We start from the raw sequence: 24,099 nt of genomic DNA, 5'->3' as shown, positions 1-24,099 counted from the left end.
ATGGATTCCTTTTACATAGTTAGGCATCATTTTAACATGTACAGTATAGGTGGTGGCCTTTTTGTAACAGAAATAAATGTAGCTATCCCTTAACAGGAGCAATTTCCCTTCATATTTCTTGCAGCTCTTGTCCCATGAGGCGACAGATGAGTATGTGATAGCAATACTGATTCCAGTGCTGAGATGCCATCTGATCCACTGGGAGAGCTGGTGGATTCAAATCAATGTCAGCTCATGCCTTCTGGGCAGCAGTCTTTCAGTGCAGGATTTGCTCTATGGATCAGAAAAACAGCTGGTGACTTGCAATATGTTATACAAAAGACCTTTAAAATGTTTTGTTGTTTCCAGCTATGATGTAGTGTGAGTCACCGCAATTTTTTTTATTTGTGTGCCTTTCTGATGGAACAAAATTCTGTTAAGCAACTAGTAAAAACATAATAGTAATTTAAACTGGTGTCTGTAGAATATCGAGGCTGAAGAGTGATTAGAAACAAGGTTTTACTTTAATGTACATTTTTAATGTAAAAATTTTACCCATGGAGAGCATTTATTGGAAGTCCTCTCCTGAGATTCCCTGTAAAATATAAGCATATGCCAAAACCAATAATCCTTGTGGGTTACTTGGAATTCTTGGAAAAGAAGAATTTTTACCGTTATTTTGCTAAGTTGTGGGTTACAGGTATTTGTTTCCAGGGTATATTGTTTATATATGACAGAATTTTGGACTTTCTTCTTTCCTTTAGGTCAAGTTTTTTCCCCATAAAAGATGTATAATAATTCATATGAACATTGAAACATTTATTTTTGGAGGAAATACTCAATGCTTTTAGTCCCAGAACTAATCTTCTTTCCCTCACTGAGTCGTTTTTGGTTTTTATACTTTCATTTTTCATGGTTTTTTTAAAATGAGGTTTCTTTCTCACTTTAAAAAAAATTATTTTTTGTCTCTGTAGTCCAACTTTCTGGTGACAATTAGGATCACTAGTACAGAAATATAATGTATGTCTAGAAAAAGGGACAAAAATAAACTAGCAAGATTCTTGGATGGTCTGGATACCTAAAAGTCAAGGAATTTGAAATTTTCTGAGTATTTGGTGAGTCCAGTTACTGGCTCTTTGGTATCAAGTGGGTGTCCCAAATCTGATGTGATTAGCCAAATTTCCACACCAATCATCCAGAGCCAATGCCAGAATGATGACCTCACATGCATCAATTCCATGGCTGTGGTTTCCTAGTTGCTTTCTATAGTTCTCCGTTGAATACTTTAATGAAATAACTAAATAGATGCCAGCCATCTTGGGCATCTCTGTGGATGAAGAGCTATGTGAAATACTATCATATTCAATATTTGTAGGAGGTGAGTCTTAAGTCTGTGATCCTGTCAAGGAGTTCCTCACTACATTTGACTGCAAGCATAATTAGCAATTGGTGTTCAGTGTGCAAGGAACTTTGATTGATTGGGCTGTGTTTTAGGCCTTGTCAACATGAACAAAACATAACATCGAGTTCATCCGTCTTGCTTAGCTATTTTTATATGTACTTGAATATTCCAGCAACACTAATTTCCACTGATCAATTAAGGAAGCAATCCTAAAGGAAGATGAGATTAAAAGAAGGGAAAAGAATCACAACCCAAAAGAGCATTTCCTGAAGTGTGTCGGAGAACACTACTTATTGGAGAAGTTAATAAGATTTGAGTTGGGGGGAAGTGGGTAACTCAGTGAAATAAGTTTGAGAAATGCTGAGATAAGCCAGGTTAGCATTTTTTTCTATATTTTAGGGCTCATCAGACCTTTTACCATGCCATGAACATTATAAATCTCAAAAAGGGAGACCTAGCTTCCCCAACGTAATGGAACATCCCACCCTCTGATTTTTTTCCCTGAAGAATATTTTGAAAAACAACCTTTTGGGATGTTTTCTTAGTACATGTGGACTTAAAATTAAACACTAATAATTATAAATAATTAAATTCAGTTGTTTTCTTAGCATCATAAATTTCTTGGACTTCTCCTTTATTGAAAGTCTGCTATGCTCCAGACACTGAGCTAAGTACTTATACACAGATTAAAATTGTAATAGCCCCATGAAGTGGGTGCTATTTTACCATTTTAATGAATTAGGGACTGAAGCTTAGAGAAGCCTGGTGATTTTCGCAAGTTTGCAGAAGTAGAAAGTGGTGAAGGTAGAATCCAAACTTAGGCCAGAACTGATAACCATGATACTATAACAAATAGTCTAGATAAAATAATAAAAATTATGTGTTTATGTCTGTGAGAGAAAACTGGACCACAACTTTTTAGATCCAGAGAAAGGTGGACCTAAAAAATTTCAGGAATTATTAAATCCAGTTCTCAGTGTTTAGAGACCCAGCACAGTGGAGTCATTTTCTAATGATACACCACTAATTGATGAACAGAAAGGAGCCGGAACCGTACTCTTTTTGACTGCCCTTTGATAATAAGATGCTACATCACTCTTGATGACTTTTTAATAAGTTGACTTCAGAAAATGAAGCAAGATAATATTGCTTTTTAAAGTTTAGATCTGTTTTGTTAGTAGATTATAGGAATTTGCTATTAAGTTCGTTGTTTCATGATGAAACACTGGAAATGTTCCATACCAAAAAACAGACTATAAATAAAAGATTATTTAAAATATTTAAAATCATGTGAGTGTGAAGGTGAGTGAGAAAATATAGTGTCCAGGAAAAGTAATATCAAACAATAGCATTTGAATAATAAATGACTCAACTGAAGTAGAATATAGGCTTTTTTTCTTGAAGATCAAAGCATAACCTCAGTTTTATTTATAGGGGTAATAGTCACCTCTGTAGTGTGAAATGAGATGGGGCATTATTATGTTGCTGCACAGTCTAAATTTCTACTCTTACATGCATTATATTACATTAAAGCAATATGTTTCAGTAGCCATCTGTTTAAATGAAAATAACTCTGGAGCAGAAATACGTAAAGCAGTTTCTCAAATATTAAACTCTCTCTGAGCTTGGGCTTGGCATATCTCTTTCTTTGGTGTCAGGAAATATAAAAGATAAATTTTGATGGGAGGAAGCTCATATGGAAATGGTCAGAAAATGAAAGAATGCCTGGGGCAGGCAGTCTAAGTACAGGCAGCAATTTATCCCAGAAGAAAGGAATGTAGGAAGTGAGGTCACCCAGAGGAAAGATGATCCTAGGAGATGCTGGATGGTGCTAAAGACAGTATTCAATATTGTAACTTTCAACGATATAATCCAATCTTAGGGATTACCTCTTTACCATAGAGAAACATATATTTACAAGCCTCTCAGCTTTTGTAAATTGTTACACTTTTTTAAAACGGTTGGGTAAAGGAAAGTCTGGAGGAATCCAACTCTAGCACTGTCCTTGAGCAGCTCGCATCAAGTATGACAGCTGCTGTGTATGTAAGAGAAGTGGGGGATGACTGGGAAATAAAATCAGTTGTTCCCGTATGATCTCCTGAAATAGATAGAGGACTTGCAATTTCACACTGAGATCCACAGCCTGGCCTTGTTTTCTAGTTGCAAATCTGAAATAGTAGTAATCCATCTGTCAGCCTGACATCTTTTTATGCTCCCTTTCAATCACCCCAGAGAAAAAAAAAATATATTTGAGATTGATTCTGATTTTGGCAGCTTTCTTATTGCCTATCACCTTAAAGACATTAAAAGATAGTAGCAGATTTCATTTTCTCTCATCCTGCAGGTTTTTAAAGTTGGAATTTTACGCATTCTATTTGGGTCTAGGAATAGTTATATGACTTACAGACAACTGACTAGTAAGTGAACTGGAGAACAACTATTCTGTTTGTCTTTACATAAATTCTTTAAAAAATGATCGAATTGGTTTATTCATTCACTAAACAACCATGAACAAAGCGCATAACAGAACACTGGAAAGTTAAATTCCTATGAGGGAGATGTCATTCTGGGCTGAACAAGGCTGTGCAAGAAGAAACGGGACCAAGAATCTAACTAAGAATGAAGATGATGATGGGCACCCTGTGTGGATGCAAAGATCAATAGAATAGGCATCTCGTGTCATATAGATTCAAGTGGAAAGAGTGATGGGCAATTCAGGAAAATCCTCAAGGGCCAGGAGACTAATTAAGGTCAAGGTCTGTGGGGAACAAAATCCGGGAGATGTATCATCAGTTACCATATGAGGAAGTGGGGATTTGTGACCTCAGATCCCACAAAAGAAGCTCTTTGCTTTCCATCTCACTTTGTTTTGCCTATTGTGTTAGGATGATCCTTGTACATGAAAAAGCTCAAAAACTGATTCAAGATTCCAGGTTTTGGACAAGAGTCATTCATGCAATGCCAAAATACACAGCAAAATGTGCAAGAGAGAGTGGGGAGTGACACCATCAACTAATGAACTAGTCAAAGTTCCTATGAGCGTGGCACCATAGAGCCAAGCTTCCCTCTTGGTTCTCAGTGTCTTCAAGGGTAACTCGAAGGGTCACTCTCACAGTGACCATGAATTGTACAGGAATCCTGTAGACAGTGAGAAGATCAAGCCTTAGGAAACACGGTATTTATCTATTTGGAGGTACAATATTGTTTGTTTTGGTTGGATTTGGTTTTTATTTGGTTTGCAGGTTTTGGCTATAAAAGAGTTTCATTTTGTGATTCAGAAATATTCACTCTTTAAAATGTTGGTTTCATTTTTAGCGTCCTCACATTCTTTTGGTTCCTTTTATTAGAATCCCATCTTATAACCTAATCTTATTAATATTTATAGGGTCCACATGAATATGAAATTAACTAGTAGTTTCCATTTGTGAAAAGGGACCAACTGTTAGGTCCTATATTTTGTTCTTTTTTTTTTTTTTTTTTTTTTTTTTTTGAGACGGAGTCTTGCTCTGTAGCCCGGGCTGGAGTGCAGTGGCCGGATCTCAGCTCACTGCAAGCTCCGCCTCCCGGGTTTAGGCCATTCTCCTGCCTCAGCCTCCGGAGTAGCTGGGACTACAGGCGCCCGCCACCTCGCCCGGCTAGTTTTTTGTATTTTTAGTAGAGACGGGGTTTCACGGTGTTAGCCAGGATGGTCTCAATCTCCTGACCTCGTGATCCGCCCGTCTCGGCCTCCCAAAGTGCTGGGATTACAGGCTTGAGCCACCGCGCCCGGCCTATACTTTGTTCTTTAACTTTGGAATTTGATTCATGATATCTTGTAAAGCTTTGAAGTCAACTGACAATATGACAGATTTACAAAGATCTGTTTGAATTTGGAGGCCTTCCCATCTCTTCTGATTGAAAGTAATTATACTCCCCTTCTGCACCTGTTGCATTGTTTTATGTTGTCATATACTCGTTGAGTGCATGTACAAATATCTGTCACTTCATTTAGATTGAAAGCTTCTTCCAGACAGAAATTTGGGTCATTCATCTTTGGATCCTCAGTGGTAATCAGAGTCTGGCATGTAGTTTATGTTCAGTGTATTTCTAAGGAGAGTAGATTCAAGGAGGGTAGAGATGATATCATCATAGTAATAAATAAGAGTAACCTTTCTTAAAGACCTGATTTTAATACTTTGGAAATGGATATTACTTTGAAGGTGAGAAGAGAGTCACAGCAAGAGTGAGAAAAGAAGAAAGTGAATGGAGTTCATGAGTACCTAGGAGTTGTTTGGCTGGACTAAAACAAGTGTTTCATTACAGAAAATGAAGATAACACAAAGAGCAGCTTAAACTTTTTTTTAGTGGACTAAGTTGAGAATCCTGTGTGGTGTAGAGTTTTTGTCTCTAGGTAGTCATGACTTCCTTATAGTTATGGAGGGTTAGGTATGAACAGGGAACAGTTAACTATCCAAGTTGCCCATATTAACCTAAAATGGCAGTAAAGTAACCATAAATGGCAGTAAAGTAACCATGCGTACCTAGGGCACATCGGAGATAAGGCAATGCTTCTGTCTTTCAACTTTTTAACAGATTTATTGAACTATAATCTACATACCATAAAGTTCACCTGTTTAAAGTGTACAATTCAAAGGTTTTTAGATATTGGCAAAGTTGCACACCTGTCACTGTAACCTAATTTTAGAACAATTTCGTCATCCTCCACCTAAAATAATCACTGCCCATTCTCCCCTCACTTACTCCCAAATTCTAGGTAACCACTAACCTACTTTTCTCTGTACATTTGCCTATTCTAGATTTGTCATATAAGTGGGGTCGTATAATATGTGATCTTTTGTGACTGGCTTCTTTTCTTGGCGTAATGTCTTTGAGTTTCATCTATGTTGCAGCATGTATCAGTACTGCGTTTCTTTTTGTTGTCCAAAAATTCCATTGTGTGGCTATGTCGTATTTTATTTAATCAGCTGATGAATATTTTGATTTTTTCAATTTTTGGTTATTATAACCACTCTGTTGAAATCAATAAACCACAAATGTGTGGGCTTATTTCTGGACTCTCAATTGTATTTTATTGATTTATATGCCTATCCTTATGTCAGTATCACCAAGTCTTAATTACTGTAGTTTTATAATAAGTTTTAAAATTTGGAAGTGTGAGTGCTTCATCTTTGTTCTTTTTCAAGATTATTTTGGTTATTTGGGTCCCTGGCATTTCTATACAAATCTTAGGATCAGATTATTATTTTATGCAAAAAAAGGCAGTCAGTATTTTTATAAGGATTGCATTGAATCTGTAGAGGAATTTAGAGCATATTGCCATCTTTGTAATGTTAAGTCTTCCAGAAGAGTAATGTCAGCAAAATGGAGGAATATAGGAGCTTTCTGTCCTCATCTCCCTATAGTGCACCAATTTAGACAGCCACCCATGGAAGAGATTAGCTTTGTGGGAGTCTGGGAGTCCAGAGAAGCTTCAGGATGCTGTTGAAGCAAAAATCTAAGAATTGATGCATTGAAGAGGGTAAGAAGAACAGTTTCATTTTACCCACATTACTCCTCCCCCAATTTGGCATAGGTCAGTGACAAAAGACACCCACGTGGTCCACAAGTTTCTCCCATTAAGGGAAGTAAAAAGCATAGTGAATGAGCCCTGGCCTTCCCAGTTGTGCAGAATGCTGCTCAAGAGGCCTAACTCCTTCTTGCCCCACCCAGAATACTGAAAAAAAAATCAGCATAACTGAGTAGCTGGGGGAGCCTGGGAGCAGGGAAGAGAGGAAGGGATTCACAGCAACTAACCAAGAAACCCAACAAAGGGGCATGTAACCTACTAACCATCTTCTCAGATTCCATCAGGTAGTCCACTTACAAGTCAGTTGGAATGCCTCAACAGCACGCCCACTCCAAATGGCCCCATGAGGACTTACAATGTTTGTCATGGCTCACCTTCACAAACACTCTGTGACTGGATCCCTGTGCATTTCCCTCTCACCCCTACAGTCTTCCTCCCAATGCACAGTGAGTGTGAGCCTTTGCAGATGGCTTGGGAGCCTGCACAATCAGCCAGCTTGCCTCTGCAAGATTGGGAGAAGACACATAAACTTGAGCATTTTTTTCCCTAGGGTATCACCCTTAGGAACAAAGCAGAGGCACTGAGCATGCACTGTGACTCAGTGAGACTGTGAGAAGCCATACAATCTTAAGAATTCCCCTTCAAAAGAGAAGCAGAGAGTGGTATGGATGCATGCATAGCAAAGGTGTGAGACTATGTACAGTGGCTCATGCCTATAATCTCAGTACTTTGGAAAGCCAAGGCAGGAGGATCGCTTGAGCCCAAGAGTTCGAGACCAGCCTGGACAACCTACTGAGACCCTGTATCTACAAAAAAAAAAAAAAAATTTTTTTTTAAATTAACTGTGTGTGGTGGTGTGTGCCTGTAGTTCCAGCTACTCCAGAGGCTGAGGCATTAGGACTGCTTGAGCCCAGGAGGTCAAGGCTGCAGTGAACCATGATTATACCACTGCACTCCAGCCTGGGCAACAGTGCAAGGCCTTTTCACAAGAAAGAGAGAGAGAGGAAGAAAGAGAGAAAAAGGAAGAAAGATAGAGAAAGGAAGGAAGAAAGAGGGAAGGAAGGGAGGGAGGGATGGAGGGAGGAGGGGAGAAATCCAGAGAATACCTAACTTGGCTGACTGGCCACGTTATTTCTCTCCCTAAGCCAGTTAGTAAGAATTAGAGGAAGCGACTGCTTATTTAAATGCAAAGACAGCAGTGCAAAACTTCAAGGAACATGAAAAACTAAGGAAACATGACATCACCAATGGAACACAATAAATTTCCCATAACTAACCCCAAAGAAAGGAAGATTTATGAATTGCTTGACAATAGTATTCAAAACCATTGTTTAAAGAAATCTCAGTGACCTATAAGAGAAGCACAGACAACTAAACAAAAATCAGGAAAAAAGTTCATAAGCAAAATGAGAAGTTTTGTTTTGTTTTTGTGGAGACAGAGTTTCACTCTGTAACCCAGACTGGAGTGCAGTAGTGTGATCTCAGCTTACTGCAACCTCCTCCTCCCACATTCAAATGATTCTTTGGCCTCAACCTCCTGAGTAGCTGGGATTACAGGTGCCCACCACCACACTCGGCTAATTTTTGTATTTTTAGTAGAGAAATACCACCATGTTGGTCAGTCTGGTCACGAACACCTGACCTCAAGTGATACACCCGCCTCAGCCTCCCAAAGTGCTGGGATTACAGGCATGAGCCACCACAACCAGCCAAGAAGTTTAACAAAGAAACAGAAATAATTAAAAAAACAAACTCTTAGATACAATGAATGAACTAAAAAATGCAACAGAGAATTTCAACCACAGACTTGATCAAGCAGAAGAAAGAATTTGCGGACTCAAAGACAGGTCATTTGAAATTATCCAGTCAAAGGAGAAAAGAAGAAAAAAGAATTGAACAAAGAAAGCCTATGGGATTTATAAGTCACCACCAAACAAAAGATTGTATGAATTATAGGAGTCTCCAAATGAGAATAAAAAGAGGAAGGAAAATAAATTTATTTAAAGAAATCATAGCTAAAATTTTTCCAAGTCTTGAGTGAAATATGGATATCCAGATACATGAGGCCCAAAGGTTCCCACACAGGTTCAGCCAAAGACAACTTCACCAAGACACATTATAATCAAATGTCAAAAAGCAAAGATGATGGATTTTGAAAGTAGTATGAAAAGAGGCCTGTCACATGCAAGGATACCTTCAATCGACTGTCAGAAGATTTCTAACCAGAAACCCCAGCAGACCAGGAAAGAGTGGGATGATATAGTCAAAGTGCTAAAAGAAAAAAAAAGATCAACCAGAAATACTTTATCTAGCAAAACTGTCTTTCAGAAATGAAGGAAAATAAGCATTTTTCCAGACAGACAAAAGCTGAACGAGTTCATCTCCACTAGACTTGACTTACAAAAAATGATAAAGGAGTTCTTCAAGCTGAAATGAAAAGACACTAATTAGTAATATCATTGGTCAAGATAAGTAAGAGTAAGTAAGTACAGTCAAATTCAGAATAATCTAATACTATAATGATTATGTATAAATCACTTTTAGCTCTAGTATAACAGTTAAAATACAAAAGTATTAAAAATAACTATAGCTACAATAATTTGTTAATGGATACACAATATAAAAAGAAGTAAATTCTGACATTAAAAACATAAAATGAGAAAGTAAAAGTGGAGAGTTGTTGTAAGTAATTGAAGTTAAGTTGTTATAAGCTTAAATATACTGTTATAACTATAATATGTTATATGCAAGCCTCATGGTAACCACAAAACAAAAACCTATAGTAGACCACAAAATATAAAGATAAAGTAATCAAAACATACTACTGTTTTTTAAAAAATCACCAAATCACAAAGGAAAATAGTAGGAGAAGAAAGGAATATAAGTAAGAACTACAAAACAGTCAGAAAAGAATTACTAAAATGTCAATAGTAAGTCCTTTCGTATCAATAATTACTTTAAATGTAAATGAGCTAAATTCTCCATTTGAAAGACAAAGAATGGCTAAATGGATTTTTTTTTTTAAATCTGCTGCCTAGAAGAGACTCACTCTAACTTCAAGTTATACCTAAGTTTATGTGAAGGGGTAGGAAAAGATATTCCATGCAAATGGAAACCAAAAGAGAACAGGGGTAACTATACTAAAATCACACAAAAAAGAGCTTAAGTCAAAAATTGAAACAAGAAACCAAGAAGGTCGATATATAATAATAAAGGGATAATTTCACCAAGAGAATATAATAATTATAAGTTTCTATACATCTAACATCAGAGCATCTTAATATATAAAGCAGTTTTAGTGTATCTGAAGGGAGAAATAGAAAGCAATACAATAATAGTATGGGATTTCAATACCCCACTTTCAACAATGGGAAGATCATGCAGTCAAAAAAATTAATAAGGAAGCATTGGACTTCAACTATACTTTAGACCAAATGGACCTAACATATATATACAGAACATTTCATCTAACAGCAACAGAGTACACATGCACGTCGAGCACACCTAGAACATTCTCCAGGATCCTCATATGTGTCTTAGCCCTTTTGGGCTGCTATAACAAAATGCCATAAACTAAATGGCTTTTAAACAACAGAAATGTATTTCTCACACTTCTGGAGGCTAGAAATTTCAAGATAAAGGTGGCAGAAGATTTACTGTCTAGTGAGGGTCCACTTACTGGCTCATGGACAGCTGTCCTCACTGATGAAAGGGGCAAGAGCTTCTTACATAAGAGCTTCACCCTCATGATCTAGTCACCTCCCAAAGGCCCTGGCTCCTAGTATCATGACATTGATTATTATGTTTTAACATGTGAAATGTAGGGAAGCATAAACTTTCAGATTATAGCAATATGTTAGTCTACAAAAGAAGCCTTAACAAACTCAAAAAGATTGAAATCATAATAATTCTCTCTTCCAACCACAAAAGTAACAAACTAGAAATCAATAACAGGAGGAAAACTGGAAAATTCACAAATATATGGAAAGTAAACAACATACTTCTGAACAACCAATGAGTCAAAGAAGAAATGGAAAGAATTTTTTTTTTAAATTGAGCCAAATGAAAATAGAAACTTAACAAACTTATGAGATGAGGCAAAAGCAGTTCTATGAGGGAAGATTATTGTAATAAACACCTACATTAAACAAAAAGAAAGATCTCAAATAAACAACCTAACTTTAAACTTTAAGAAACCAGAAAAAGAAGAATAAACTAAGCCCAAATTTAGCAGAAATAAGAAAATAACAAAGATTGGAGCAGAAATAAAGACTAGAAAAACAATAGAAAAGGTAAACAAAACTAACAGTTGGTGTTTTGAAAAACAGAATTGACAAGCCTTTAGCTAGACTAAGAAAAAAATAAGAAAAGTCTCAAATACATAAAGTAAGAAATAAAAGAGGAGAGATTACAACTGATACCACAGAAATAAAAATACTAAGTTCAAATACTATGAACAACTATGTGTAAGCAAATTGGATAACCTAGAAGAAATGAGTGAATTCTTAGACACATATATCTTAACAAGACTGAATCATGAAGAAATAGAAAATCTGAAGTTACTACTAATAATTAAGGAGGTTAAATCACTAATCAAAAATCTCTCAAGAAAGAAAAAGTGAGGACCAGATGACTTTGCTACTGAATTCTATCAAACATTTAAAGAATAATTAATACCAAGTCTTCTCAAACTCTTAAAAAAAAATGAAGGGAATGGGAATACTTCCAAATGCATTTTACAAGGTCAGCATTACCAAAGACAGACAAGAACACTACCAAAAAAGAAAACTGCAGGCCAGTATCCCTGATGAACATGGATGCAAAAATCCTCAACAAAATAATAGCAAGCCAAATTCAACAGTATGTTAAAGAATCATACACCATAATCAATTGAGATTTGTCCCTGGGATGCAAGCATGATTCAACATAGACATGTCAATAAATGTGATACACAACATTAACAGCGTGAAGAATAAAAATCATATGTCCATCTCAATAGCCACAGAAAAATCATTTGACAAAATTTAATGTTCTTTCATGATAAAAACTCTCAACAAACTAGGTATAAAAGGAATAGACCTCAACATAATAAAGGCCATGTATGTTAAACCCACAGCTACCATCATCCTCAATGGTGAAAAGTTGAAACCTTTTTTCCTAACACCAGGAACAAAACAAGGATGGCCACTCTCATCATGTATATTCAACAGAGCACTGAAAGTCCTAGCCAGAGCAATTAGATAAGAAAGAAATAAAAGGCATTCAGATTGGAAATGAAGAGGTAAAATTATCTGTTTGCAGATGACATGATCTTACATATAGAAAACCCTAAAGATGTCCAGGGTTAGATGTTGTTAGAACTAACAAACCAGGGCTAAGCCCTGGAAACATAAAGAGGAAGAGAACACTAGTCCCTGTTCTCTAGGTGCTCATGGCCTAGTGTAGAAAGCATGGATCCAAATGAAAACCATATCATGCAAGAAATGCCAGCAATGGTATGACCAGGTGCGATAAAATTACTGGTAAGAGAGTGATTGGTCTGACTCAGATAGTTAGAAGAGATAATGTTTGCATTGATTAGAGTTTACTTCAATTTTTAAGAATGTGATAAATAGACATTGGCATACTGTAATTGGGGACCAGTCTGTTACCAAGGCACAGGCACTATGGGGGTAGGGAAGTTGGAGGGGTGGAGAAAGAGTGGCAAGAAATTAGTCTAAAACGATAGCTTCCAGCTAGAATGCCATCCCAAGGAATTTGGAGCCAATCCAGGAGGCAATGAAGAGCACTGAAGGTCTATACACCAGAAGACTAGTACATTCGTATTTTGTTTTAGGGAACTGACTCTAGCAGCCCCATGTGGGAAAGATTGGAGGAAAGGGATGGAAACAGGAGATGGTGAAGGCCTGAGTTAAGACAATGGCAGCAGGGCTCAAAGAAGGGGTAAACCTGAGACAATATTGTTGATGTAGCTGGGATGAAAACTGAAGTGTGTCAAAGATGGAGTTAGAAATTAGAAGATAACATAGTTTGATGGGAAGAACAGTACATGAAGTCTGCAAATCTGGACTGAAGTCCAGCTTAGCTGTTAACTAGCTGCATGTCGTTAATTAAATATTTATTTTATTTTATTTTATTTTTATTTTTATTTTTATTTTTATTGAGATGGAGTCTCACTCTGTCACCCAGGCTGGAGTGCAGTGGCCCCATCTCGGCTCACTACAACCTCTGCCTCCCAGGTTCAAGTGATTCTGCTGCCTCAGCCTCCCGAGTAGCTGGGACTACAGACACATAACACCACGCCCAGCTAATTTTTTTTGTATTTTTGGTAGGTACAGGGTTTCACCATGTTGGCCGGGGTGGTTTTGAGCTCCTGACCTCCGGTGATCCACCTGCCCTCAGCTTCCCAAACTGCTGGGATTACAGGTTAATTAAATACTTAACCACTCTGTTTGTTTCCTCAGCTACAGAGAGGCTGAGAAGATTATCTCAAAGAACCGCTTCCATAACTAAAATACAAAATGGAAAGAAAGAGGAAGAGGAGAAGGAGAAGAGAAATTGAGACAATTTATGTAGATATCATCCAAGATAAAGATGACTAAAGAAACAGAGCAATTGGAAGATTATAATTTAAGAGAGTTTTGTTCTTAGGAGATAAAATGTCTTGTGGAAAAAGTTTAATAACACATTTTTAGGTGTTCAGGATATCCAAATCCTGGCACTTGTTCTTCTTACCTATAGGGTTCTCTGCCAAAGAACACCTACAAAAGGATCAATTATCAAATAAGAAATCCAATGTACATTTTATCAATATCTGAACCACTTCCTGAAAATCCAAAGGAAAGCTGGATGGCAGGCGTAATTTGGAGAAAAGAAGGAATGGAGTCTCTTATGTCCCATCCAAAATCTAGACCTTGGGATCCTATGCTCATGTGTGGGAGAAGGTGTATACGCACATGCACGCTCATATTCAGAGACCTGGTGGGTGGAGGGAGAGGGAAAAGGAGAGGCCAAGGACAGCAGAGAGAAAGAAAAGGATCCTGAGTATGTGGGCATGCTCACTTGTCCAATATCAGGTTGAACTGAGCCCAGAGATACCCATTATATTTCTGTGCAGCATTACTGATCACTAGGGGAAACATGGCCCCACAAATAACAGACTTATTCAGATAAGCAGCTCCTCTCCCATGAGAACTAGTTCAGAACTAAAGTAAAGAGCTAGCTGTGAGGGATTCATCCAAGAATCCACTGAGCCATGCAAGGATGGATGTTTTCTCTTATGAGCCAAGATAGAAAGCTGGGAAGAGAGGGGAAGTGTCTCGTCCTTACCCAACAGTATTATTTTGCTTCTTCAGTTTTTATAATATGATAGCCTTTGATGACGGGAACTATGTCTTACCCATCACTGCACCTAGCTTACTGAACTACAGTGAATGTTAATTGAATCAGTAAATGTATTAATAATCAGGATTGATTGGATTTAAATAAGATTATTGCAACTGAAAGAATCCTTAGGAGGGCATCATCCATCTTCACCATTTGTTATGAACTCTTCATGTGTATTAATTCATTTAATGCAATAACACTATGAGGTGGGAACTATCATCATTCCCCCACTTTACAAATGAAGAAGCTGGGGTCTGGAGGACCCATCTCACCCCATCACACAGTTAGCAAGTGGCAGAACAGGAATGGAAAGCCAGATATTAGATCCAGAATTTATGCATTTGCCACCACACACATTGCCAGCCAAAAACACGCTTTTCCTCTCCAAGAGCACAAGCACTAGCTTTCCTTATTGGCTTATGAAAATTGGAAACCCAATTTCTAAAAGACTGTGAAAAAATTTAAGCCAATGTGTTTATCATTTTAAAAGGTACACTATTTAATTGAGGATAGATGTTTTCATACTTTTATTTGCAAATGGTTATCACTTCCTTAGTAATGCATCAATTATATTTGTCTATAAATATGTATGTGTATATATACATGTGTGTGTGTGTACTGGGCCCTCAATAAGTATTTGCTGAATGTTTCTTTTCTGCAAAATCAGTGTTTGCTAAATTAGTATACACAGTCTTTCTACTGTTGTTTAGAGGGAAGGTGAGATGATTTCCCATGTTTTTAAAATCAGATGGTTCAATATGTTCATGCCACATTTAGAGAAGAAAGCAATTCATAGTGGAGTATGAACTCTCAAAGACTTGAAGCCTCAATGTAATTTATCAACTTTATTTATCAACAAACCTTTATTTAGTCCCTCTGTATACAAAAAGCTTACTAGCGATCACATTCTAAAGCAGCTTTTTAAATGGCTAGAGTCTTAAAATGCCCACAGAATAGTCCAGAAAGAAGACACGAATTAAAATTGGAATATGTAGCACAGCATTTAAAGGCTTATTCACACTTTATGCCCTCCCTCTTCTGTTCCTACCTATTCTTCTAGCACACAGGTCCACGTCCTTTCCAGCTGCCTGTCTTTCCTCATGCTACCTTGGCCCACTTGGCCAATGTTGGTGCCATGCAGAGGTTATTCATGCAGGAAGCTGAGGAGGAGGTTTTAGAAAGAAGCTCATGAGTTGAGTGACGGACATGTTGAGTCCATGGGAAAGTGCAGGTAAATGTATCAAATGGGACAATTGAATAATAATGTTTAACAATTTGAGAACTATGTGTGGATTAAGGGAGAAGGAAAGTTTTAAGCCTAGGATGTTGGAAGAAGGATGATAAAAAAAAAAGTAGGAATTTAGTGGGAAAGTTGATTTGCAGAGAAAGATGATGAAATCAGTTTTAGATTTGTTGCACTTCAGAAGATGATGAGACATTAAAACTGATATTCATAATGTCCTCTTCAGGATGAAAATAAAGTAGAGACTGAGGAACTGATTTAGATTGAAGGAGACTAGAGAGACCTGGAATTGGGTGCAACCCAGGATCCGGGAATGGTGCTTTTGCTATGAAGGACGGGATTGAGCCAATTGGCAAAACTTGATTTCATCTTTGAGCAAAGGGTATCCAGGTTTTTTAAATCAGATATGATTAAATAGTATCCATTGTACATTCTTATAATTTTTCTGTAAGTTTGAAATCATTTTAAAATAAAAAGCAGGAAAAAACAAAAGTCACCACTTTGGCAACAAAAAGTTGGCATTGTCAATATATCTTAAGATCTATGTTAGATATGCAAGATGTCTGTATCTTAATCTAGATGTATGTGTTCACAAACTTTAACCTAGTAATTCTACTTTGAGATGCTATCATAAAGAACCAATAATTTATAGGCATACTTCATTTTATTGTGCTTCACTTTGCCGTGCTTAGCAGATATTGAGGTTTTTTTGTTTGTTTGTTTGTTTGTTTACAAATTGATGGTTTGTGGCAATCCTGCATTGGGCACTGGTCTTTTGGTACCGTCTTTTGGTACCGTTTTTCCAACAGTATGTGCTTACTTCATGTCTCTGTGTCACATTTTGGGAATTCTTCCAATATTTAAAACTTTTTGTTTATATCTGTGATCTATGATCAGTAATCTTTGATATTACTATTGTAATTGTTTTGGAGTACCACAAACCATGCCCATATAAGACAACAAACTTAATCCATGAAGTCAGAATCTCTGACTTCTCCAGTAACTAGCTATTCTCCTGTCTCTCTCCCTTTCTCCAGGCCTTCTTATTCCCTGAGACACAACAACATTGAAATTAGGCCAATTAATAACGCTACAATGGTCTCTAAGTGTTCAAGTGAAAGAAAGAGTAGCATGTCTCTCACTTTAAATCTAAAAGCTAGAGATGATTAAGTTTAGTGAGGAAGGCATCTTAAAAGCCAAGATAGGCTAAAAGCTAGGCCTCTTCTCAGGTTTATCAAAGATCAGATGGCTGTAGATGTGTGGTATTATTTCTGAGGACTCTGTTCTGTTCCATTGGTCTATATCTCTGTTTTGGTACCAGTACCATGCTGTTTTGGTTACTGTAGCTTTGTAGTATAGTTTGAAGTCAGGTATCGGGATGCCTCCAGCTTTGTTCTTTTGACTTAGGATTGTCTTGGAAATGCGGGCTCTTTTTTGGTTCCATATGAACTTTAAAGCAGTTTTTCCAATTCTGTGAAGAAAGACATTGGTAGCTTGATGGGGATGGCATTGAATCTATAACTTACCTTGGGCAGTATGGCCATTTTCACGATATTGATTCTTCCTATCCATGAGCATGGTATGTTCTTCCATTTGTTTGTGTTCTCTTTTATTTCACTGAGCAGTGGTTTGTAGTTCTCCTTGAAGAGGTCCTTTACATCCTTTGTAAGTTGGATTCCTAGGTATTTTATTCTCTTTGAAGCAATTGTGAATGGGAGTTCATTCATGATTTGGCTCTCTGTTTGTCTGTTACTGGTGTATAAGAATGCTTGTGATTTTTGCACATTGATTTTGTATCCTGAGACTTTGCTGAAGTTGCTTATCAGCTTAAGGAGATTTTGGGCTGAGACGATGGGGTTTTCTAAATATACAATCATGTCATCTGCAAACAGGGACAATTTGGCTTCTTCTTTTCCTAACTGAATACCCTTGATTTCTTTCTCTTGCCTGATTACCCTAGCCAGAACTTCCAACACTATGTTGAATAGGAGTGGTGAGAGAGGGCATCCCTGTCTTGTGCCAGTTTTCAAAGGGAATTTTTCCAGTTTTTGCCCATTCCGTATGATATTGGCTGTGGGTTTGTCATAAATAGTTCTTATTATTTTGAGATACATTCCACCAATACCGAATTTATTGAGAGTTTTTAGCATGAAGGGCTGTTGAATTTTGTCAAAGGCCTTTTCTGCATCTATTGAGATAATCAGGTGGTTTTTGTCTTTGGTTCTGTTTATATGCTGGATTACGTTTATTGATTTGCATATGTTGAACCAGCCTTGCATCCCAGGGATGAAGCCCACTTGATCATGGTGGATAAGCTTTTTGATGTGCTGCTGGATCTGGTTTGCCAGTATTTTATTGAGGATTTTTGCATCGATGTTCATCAGGGATATTGGTCTAAAATTCTCTTTTTTTTTGTTGTGTTTCTGCCAGGCTTTGGTATCAGGATGATGTTGGCCTCATAAAATGAGTTAGGGAGGATTCCCTCTTTTTCTATTGATTGGAATAGTTTCAGAAGGAATGGTACCAACTCCTCCTTGTACCTCTGGTAGAATTCAGCTGTGAATCCATCTGGTCCTGGACTTTTTTTGGTTGGTAGGCTATTAATTATTGCCTCAATTTCAGAGCCTGCTATTGGTCTATTCAGGGATTCAGCTTCTTCTTGGTTTAGTCTTGGGAGAGTGTAAGTGTCCCGGAAATTATCCATTTCTTCTAGATTTTCTAGTTTATTTGCATAGAGGTGTTTATAGTATTCTCTGATGGTAGTTTGTATTTCTGTGGGGTCGGTGGTGATATCCCCTTTATCATTTTTTATTGTGTCTATTTGATTCTTCTCTCTTTTCTTCTTTATTAGTCTTCCTAGCGGTCTATCAATTTTGTTGATCTTTTCAAAAAACCAACTCCTGGTCTCACTGATTTTTTGGAGGGTTTTTGTGTCTCTATCTCCTTCAGTTCTGCTCTGATCTTAGTTATTTCTTGCCTTCTGCTAGCTTTTGAATGTGTTTGCTCTTGCTTCTCTAGTTCTTTTAATTGTGATGCTAGGGTGTCAATTTTAGATTTTTCCAGCTTTCTCTTGCGGGCATTTAGTGCTATAAATTTCCCTCTACACACTGCTTTAAATGTGTCCCAGAGATTCTGGTATGTTGTATCTTTGTTCTCATTGATTTCAAAGAATATCTTTATTTCTGCCTTAATTTCGTTATGTACCCAGTAGTCATTCAGGAGCAGGTTATTCATTTTCCATGTAGTTGAGCGGTTTTGATTGAGTTTGTTAGTCCTGAGTTCTAGTTTGATTGCACTGTGGTCTGAGAGACAGTTTGTTATAATTTCTGTTCTGGGAAAGGATTCCCTATTTAATAAATGGTGCTGGGAAAATTGGCTAGCCATAAGTAGAAAGCTGAAACTGGATCTTTTCCTTACTCCCTATACGAAAATTAATTCAAGATGGATTAGAGACTTAAATGTTAGACCTAATACCATAAAAACCCTAGAAGAAAACCTAGGTAATACCATTCAGGACATAGGCATGGGCAAGGACTTCATGTCTAAAACACCAAAAGCAATGGCAACAAAAGCCAAAATTGACAAATGGGATCTAATTAAACTAAAGAGCTTCTGCACAGCAAAAGAAACTACCATCAGAGTGAACATGCAACCTACAGAATGGGAGAAAATTTTTGCAATCTACTCATCAGACAAAGGGCTAATATCCAGAACCTACAAAGAACTCAAACAAATTTACAAGAAAAAAACAAACAACCCCATCAAAAAGTGGGCAAAGGATATGAACAGATATTTCTCAAAAGAAGACATTCATACAGCCAACAGACACATGAAAAAATGCTCATCATCACTGGCCATCAGAGAAATGCAAATCAAAACCACAATGAGATACCATCTCACACCAGTTAGAATGGCAATCATTAAAAAGTCAGGAAACAACAGGTGCTGGAGAGGATGTGGAGAAATAGGAACACTGTTACACTGTTGGTGGGATTGTAAACTAGTTCAACCATTATGGAAAACAGTATGGTGATTCCTCAAGGATCTAGAACTAGATGTACCATATGACCCAGCCATCCCATTACTGGGTATATACCCAAAGGATTATAAATCATGCTGCTATAAAGACACATGCGCACGTATGTTTATTGTGGCACTATTCACAATAGCAAAGACTTGGAATCAACCCAATGTCCATCAGTGACAGACTGTATTAAGAAAATGTGGCACATATACACCATGGGATACTATGCAGCCATAAAAAAGGATGAGTTTGTGTCCTTTGTAGGGACATGGATGCAGCTGGAAACCATCATTCTTAGCAAACTATCAGAAGAACAGAAAACCAAACACCGCATGTTCTCACTCATAGGTGGGAACTGAACAATGAGATCACTTGGACTCGGGAAGGGGAACATCATACACCGGGGCCTATCACGGGGAGGGGGCAGGGGGAAGGGATTGCACTGGGAGTTATACCTGATGTAAATGATGAGTTGATGGGTGCTGACGAGTTGATGGGTACAGCACACCAACATGGCACAAGTATACATATGTAACAAACCTGCACGTTATGCACATGTACCCTAGAACTTAAATTATAATTAAAAAAAAAAAAAAAAAAAAAAAAAGCTAGGCCTCTTGTACCAAACAACCAAATTGTGAATGCAAAAGGAAGAGTTTTTGAAGAAAGTTAAAAGTACTACTCCAGTGAACACAGAAATGATTAAAAAGTGGAACAGCCTTTTTGCGGATATAGAAGAAGTTTTAGTTGTCTGGGTAGAAGATCAAACCAGCCACAACATTCCCTTAAGCCAAAGCCTAATCCAGAGCAAGACCTTAACTCTCTTTAGCTCTGTAAAGCTGAGAGAGGTAAGGAATCTGTAGAAGAACAGTTTGAGGCTAGAAGAGGTTGGTTCATGAGGTTTAAGGAAAGAAGCCATCTTCGTAACATAAAAGTGCAAGGTGAACCAGCTAATGCTGATGTAGAAGCTGCAGCACATTCTCCAGAAAATCTAGCTAAGATCATTGATAAAGGTGGCTATGCAAAACAATAGATTTTCCCTATAATGAAACATTCTTCTTCTTCTTCTTCTTCTTCTTCTTCTTCTTCTTCTTCTTCTTCTTCTTCTTCTTCTTCTTCTTCTTCTTCTTTCTTGTTCTTCTTCTTCTCCTCCTCCTCCTCCTCCTCCTTCTCCTTCTTCTCCTTCTCCTTCTTCTTCCTCTTCTTCTTCTTCTTTTCTTCTTCTTCTTCTTTCTTCTTCTTTTCTTTTCTTTTATTTTTTTTTTTTGAGACAGGGTCTCACTCTGTTGCCCAGGCTGGAGTGCAGTGGCACAATCTCAGCTCACTGCAAGCTCCGCCTCCTGGGTTCATGCCATTCTCCTGCCTCAGCCTCCCGAGTAGCTGGGACCATAAGTGCTCGTAATGCAACAGGCTTCTCTTGGGAAAAGATATCATGTAAGACTTGCATAGCTAGAGAGAAGAAGGCAATGCCTGGCTTCAAAGCTCTGAAGGACAGGCTGCCTGTCTTGTTAGGGGCTAACGCAGTTGGTGACTTGAAGTTGAAGCCAATGCCCATTGACCATTCCAAAAATCCTAGAACCTTTCAGGATGATGCCATATCTACTCTGCCTCTGCTCCACAAAAAGAGCAACAAAGCCTGGATGACAGCACATCTGTTTTCATCATGGCTTACTGAATATTTTAAGCTCATCATTGAGCTTAAACATTGAGACTATTTCTGAGGGAAAAAAAAAATTATTCCTTTCAAAGGTTACTCCTTATTGACAATGCACCTGGTCACCCAAGAGCTCTGATGGAGATGTACAAGGAGATGAATGTTGTTTTCATGCCTGCTAACACAACATCCATTCTACAGCCCATGGATCGAGGAATAATTTTAACTTTCAAGCCCTATTATTTAAGAAATACATTTTGTAAGGCTAACCTACCATAGATAGTGATTCCTCTGATGGATCGGGGCAAAGTACATTGAAAACCTTCTGGAAAGGATTTATCATTCCAGATGCCATTAAGAACATTTGTGATTTATGAAAGAAGGTCAAAATATCAAAATTGACAGGAGTTTGGAAGAAGTTGATACCAACCCTCCTGGATGACTTTGAGGGTCAAGACTTCAATGGAGGAAGTAACTGCAGATGTGGAAACAGCAAGAGAACTAGAATTAGAAGTGGAGTCTAAAGACGAGACTGAATTGCTGCAATCTCACAATCAAACTTAAATGGATAAGTTGTTTCTTATGGAAGAGCAAAGAAAGTGTTTTTGGTTTTGTTTTGTTTTTTTGAGACAGTGCCTCTCTCTGTTGCCCAGGCTGGAGTGCAATAGTGTGATCACAGCTCACTGCAGCCTCAGCTTCCCCAGGTTCAGGTGATCCTTCCACCTCAACCTCCTGAGTAGCTGGGGCTGCAGGCACGTGCCACCACACCCAGCTAATTTTTGGATTTTTTGTAGAGATGGGGGTTTCACCTTGTTGCCCAGGCTGGACTTGAACTCCTGGGCTCAAGTGATCCTCCCACCTCAGCCTCCCAAAGTGCTGGGAAAACAGGTGTGAGCCACCATGCCTGGCCAGAAAGTGTTTTCTTGAGATGGAATCTACTCCAAGGTGAAGATGCTGTGAACATTGTTGAGATGACAATAAAGGATTTAGAACATTCCATAAACTTAGTTTAAAAGCAGGAGCAAGGTTTCAGAAGATTGACTCCAATTTTAAGAGAAGTTCTATCGTGGGTAAAATGCTATCAAACAGCATCAGATGCTACAGAGAGATCTTCTGTGAAAGGAAGCAGCAAACTTCATTGCTGTCTTACTTTAAGAAATTGCCGGCCGGGCGTGGTGGCTCACACCTGTAATCCCAGCACTTTGGGAGGCCAAGGCCGGTGGATCACTTGAAGTCAGGAGTTCAAGACCAGCCTGGCCAACATGATGAAACCTCATCTCTACAAAAATAGAAAAATTAGCTGGGCGTGGTGGCGCATGCCTGTAGTCCCAGCTATTCAGGAGGTTGAGGCAGAAGAATCGCTTGAGCCCAGGAGAAGGAGGTTGCAGTGAGCCGAGATCACACCACTGCACTCTAGCCTGGGTGACAGAGACCCCATCTCAAAAATAAAAAAAATTGCCACAATCACCCTAATCAGCAACAATCACCCCGATCAGTCAGCAGCCATCAATATCGAGGCAAGATCTCCACCAGCTAAAAGATTATGACTCACTGAAGGCACAGATGATCATTAGCATTTTTAGCAATAATACATTTTAATTAAGGTCTGTATATATATATATTTTTAGATATAATGCTATTGCACACTTTTAGACTACAGTATAGTGTAAACATAACTTTTTTTTTTTTTTGAGACAGAGTCTGGCTCTCTGTCACCCAGGCTGGAGTGCAGTGGCACGATCTCAGCTCACTGCAGCCTCCGCCTCCCAAGTTCAAGTGAATCTCCTGTCTCAGCCTCCTGAGTAACTGGGATCACAGGTGCACATTACCATGCCTGGCTAATTTTTTTTTTTTTTTTTTTTTTGTATTTTTAGTAGAGATGGGGTTTCACCATGTTGGTCAGGCTGGTCTCAAACTCCTGACCTCAAGTGATCTGCCCACCTCGACCTCCCAAGGTGCTGGGATTACAGGTGTGAGCCACCACGCCCAGCCTTGCTTTCATGATTTTAAAGGTATTTTAAATCAAAAGGTCAAGAAGTGCACAAACTCAGGATTAATGATTTGTATTTAGGATTATTTGCCACAGAGTTGGCCAAATAATCCTTTGTGGCCAAAGCCTTTGAAGAATAGACTATAGAGAGAGGAGATCAGAGTGGGCCAATAGGGAGCCATGCAGTGACCCAATTTGGAAAAGGAGAGGAATGTGCTGAGCGGGGTTGATGGATTATTAACTGAAATGACCGCACTGAGAAGTGTGCGTCTGCTGGTGTTGCTGAAAAAGGTTGGAGTGTGGGTTTATCACATCCTGAAAAAGGATAGGGAGAAGAGGAACTGAAGAAAGGACCTACTGATTCACTAAGGATTTCCCACAAGAGGCCTCAATAAAGACAAACTGGCTTTTACAATTCAACTCAAACACAAATTATTTTTTAAATTAATTCCTAGGGTTTGCATTGATATTTTAACATGAGGAGTGGAGTTCAGAAACTGCAACAAAAGGGATATGAGCAGTGATAAAATATTTGTAAGCCTCTCCTGATGACCTTGGTACTGAAAGAGACTGTTCTCCTGTGTCGGAGAAGGTTCTGGACCGCCTTTCCAGCAGCATTTTATCATCAGAAAACGGCTCACTTCATAAGGTTTATAACCTTCCATAAAACTGCAGAACATTTTATTCTTTTTTCATTAAGCCACCTTTGGAATCATTTTGGTCCCTTTATAGTCTCTTATTTAATCTGTTTTTTCATAGACTAAAGGGAGAAAAAATTCTATAAGTGGTCAAAATAGTAATTAGATAGGGTAAGTCACAGCTCAATGGCTTCAAGGCATATGTACTTACTACTTA

This window comes from Macaca thibetana, chromosome 4 (genome assembly GCF_024542745.1).
Source record: "Macaca thibetana thibetana isolate TM-01 chromosome 4, ASM2454274v1, whole genome shotgun sequence".
In the NCBI taxonomy this organism is placed as follows: Eukaryota; Metazoa; Chordata; class Mammalia; order Primates; family Cercopithecidae; genus Macaca; species Macaca thibetana.
This window is presented reverse-complemented; position numbering follows the sequence as displayed.